Source organism: Arachis ipaensis, chromosome B10 (assembly GCF_000816755.2).
Source record: "Arachis ipaensis cultivar K30076 chromosome B10, Araip1.1, whole genome shotgun sequence".
Taxonomy (NCBI): Eukaryota; Viridiplantae; Streptophyta; class Magnoliopsida; order Fabales; family Fabaceae; genus Arachis; species Arachis ipaensis.
The window spans coordinates 12,857,797-12,860,874 of NC_029794.2; the positions used below are offsets into that span (position 1 = coordinate 12,857,797).

At 32.3% G+C, this 3,078-nt stretch overlaps 1 long non-coding RNA gene across 1 annotated transcript; it reads left to right on the forward strand.

Moving 5' to 3' along the window:
- On the forward strand, positions 1,068–1,924 carry LOC110267945. Its single transcript, XR_002355931.1, has 2 exons — positions 1,068–1,224; positions 1,360–1,924. It is a non-coding gene; the product is annotated as an uncharacterized LOC110267945 (long non-coding RNA).

Genomic DNA, 3,078 nt, shown 5'->3' on the forward strand with positions numbered 1-3,078 from the left:
TTTCCGGCTTTTAGCGGCCGCAAAACGATCGCCATTTTCAATTCCTTATCATTTAGCGGCGGTTTGTTGCCATCGCAAAATTAATAGACCAAATTTCGAACCCCCAACGGCATCGGGTAAAAACCGCTGCAAAACCATTTTTATTACGCGGCGGTTATTCCAGCGGTTGGCTAAAAATGGCCGCTAACTGTTTACCTGCAGCCTATCTTTCAGCGAATATTAAACCGCCGCAATATGTTTGGCGGCGGTTAAAACCGCTACAATATGACCTTAGAACCGTCGTTAAATGCCGGTTGTGTTGTAGTTTTTTATTTTTATGTTGTATTGTGTTGTAAATATTGTTCTTTCAAAATTTTTTGTTATTTAAAAATTAATTTGAAACTGTTATTTTTTTATTCTTTACAGTAATTTGAGAACAGATATTATAATGCACAACTTTATTGACATTTAGAATTTAGAATAACATTTTGAAAGAGTTGTGTTGTAATTTTGCTATTTTTATTTGTATTTTGAATTATGATGATTAAATTTCGCGTCATAATTTTTTATTAGATTTAAAAGGCTAGTCCGNGGTGTTTTATATCTAGATTTAGAATGGCTCAGGAGTCCCGATCGGGTTTGAGACTTCTGGTGGGACATATTTAAGGTAATTTAGTGTTTTTTTTTTTTTAACTTCATAATATATTACATCATTAAAAAATGGTTTAATTATTCTGTTAGTTTTTATAGTTTTGTGAAATTTTCAATTAGGTCCCTATACTTTTTTTTCATTTTAATTGAGTTCTTGCACCAATTTTTTTTTTTAATTGGGTCCTTATATATTTTTTTCTTTTATTTAGGTTCCTATACCAATTTTTTTTTAAGTTAGGTCCTTATAAAATTAAGCCAATTACTACTAAGAAGAACTTAATTGAAAAAAAAATTAGTGTAGAGACTCAATTAAAAAGAAAAAAAATATAAGAATCTAATTAAAAATTTCACAAAACTATAGGGACCAATAGAATAATTAAACCTTAAAAAATTGGAGGGTCATTGTACAGTAGAGGCTCCACTGCATCCCTCGATCAATTTTCTTAAGCAATGTGTTCTTCACCTTCATGCGTATTTGGTTTTTTATTTCTAATTTAGATATCAAATGAGTTCATGTGTCTTATTTTGGCAGAAAAGCATGCTGGGTCACCTGCTTACTAGGAGTGAGCTCTTTGATAAGGTCTACACCAAGAGGTAGGACCACAACAATTGCGTTGATAGACGCTTCGAGGATGCCGCCTAAGTTTAATACCTTAAACTTTTCATGTTTCACGTTAACTATTATATAATTATTTATAAAAGAAAAATATGTTTTTTTATGTATATCAGAATCACTTTGAGGAGAATTTGGCAAAAGCCATCAGGGAGCGTTCCACTCAGATTGTTGCGAGGCCTAGAACCGCCTCCAATCTCGAAGCGTGAGAGGGTGCACCCCGATTCTCTAATGTTGTTGGGATGCCAGATGATCATTCGTAGACTTGATGGAACGGATTACTTGTGCAGCACGATAAGCAGAAGATGAGGTATGCGGAGTTAGAGACACGCTACCATCAGAGTAGAAGGAGTGAAGGCAAATTCATCAAATGCAGTAGGGGGAGATCACCCGCCACCAGCAGAATGCATAAATGATTGATTTCAAGGGCGTCGTGAGTCAATTGTACATGTTTGTGCGGTCTCTTCCAATGGAATTTGACTCGCACACTTTTATCGACACTGTCAGTAAAAGTCATCAATAATGTTCAAAGTTTTTGTAGTGGTTACTGATAATTGTCAGTTAAAGTGAACACACTTTAATTGTGGTCAAGTCTTATGAATCATGTTTTTTTAACACCATATTTACTACCATTCAAAACGGTGTCAACATAAAGTAAATTCCAAAAAGTATTTCAGCTCACATCGGCGAAAGATAAATGATTGCGAGATGGAAGTTTGCCCCAACTATAGGATTCATGTTTTAAGTACCAAAATAAACTACCTTCAATACTCAAATACGTATGCATAAAATGTAACATAATCTTGCTAAAAAATGTACGTAATTTCTCTTTTTTTTATGTCAAAATTATAAATATACATATTTATAAATAATTACTTAATATAATAAAAAGAATAGTTAATGTTTCCAATGAGAAGATTTTTTGTTTGTCTTTTTTTTAATCTGAAAATAGTTCTCTGTATACATCAGAGGCTGTAAGGACCAAAGCATACGAATAATGGTAAAAGTGACTCGGCCTATTCAACAAATATTCATGATTTGGCTCATGTTAGGTTCGACTTGTTTTATTAAACAGGTTAGTTGCAGACTTTTTGTAATAAACTTAAAAAAAAAATCTACGAAATTTATTGAGTAAATTATCAAAATATTTTTTTTAAATAAATTATTCTTAGTTTAGACTGTTAATTATTTATTTATATTAAATACAAAACAAAACTAAAAAAAAAATCAATAGTCAAGACTAATTAATATTGTAGCGCTTTTTCATTCAAAGAAAAAGTTTATATTTATGAATTATATGTATGGTTAAACAGGTCGGACTCGAATCTGAAAAAATAAAAACCTATAAAAAATAATAGGCCTAAGTTTGAACTATCTATTAACAATATAGACCAAATTCGTCAAAGTCAAAACTCAACTCGATCGACTCGACCATTTCTGTCCCTACATACAAGATAAAGGGTACTCCATAAAAATAACAAGAAAAAGTAATTAGGAAGTCCACAAGTGACTAAAAGAAATTAGGTGAATATCCATTTCAATCTTGATAATTTTTTTTCTGGGACTACGAGGCTCTGAATAAAAAAAATATCGTTTTCGGCTCTTGATCTTTAATTCTGTGAGATTGATTAGCTCTTCCGTCAATGATTTCTTGAGTTAAGAGAGAATGCTTATATGGCACGTTAATCAATTAATTTGTCCGTTAAATGCCAGCTAAAATTGACAGATAAGATTTTTTTGTTTGTGGTCTCATTGTCGTGTTCATGGATCGGATTGTATCCGCAGATATGCGGTAAATATCCGCATCCGATCCGCACCCTTTACGGATCAGATCG